Genomic DNA, 258 nt, shown 5'->3' with positions numbered 1-258 from the left:
GGAAGAGCAGCTGGAAAGCTGCCCGGTGGGAAAGGACGTGGAGGTGCTGGTGGACAGCCGGCTGAACATGAGCAGTGTGCCCAGGTGGCCAAGAAGGCCAACAGCATCCTGGCCTGTATCAGCAATTGTGTGGCCGGCAGGATCGTCCTGGGCAGTGATCACAGGGCAGCGATCGTCCCCCTGTACTCGGCACTGGTGAGGCCGCACCTCGAGTGCTGTGTCCAGTTCTGGGACCCTCACTACCAGAAAGCCCTTGAG

The sequence above is a fragment of the Cariama cristata genome, unplaced genomic scaffold (assembly GCF_000690535.1).
Source record: "Cariama cristata isolate BGI_N322 unplaced genomic scaffold, ASM69053v1 scaffold39574, whole genome shotgun sequence".
Classification (NCBI taxonomy): Eukaryota; Metazoa; Chordata; class Aves; order Cariamiformes; family Cariamidae; genus Cariama; species Cariama cristata.
The sequence above is the reverse complement of the archived record's forward strand: the minus strand, read 5'-3'. Positions refer to the sequence as shown.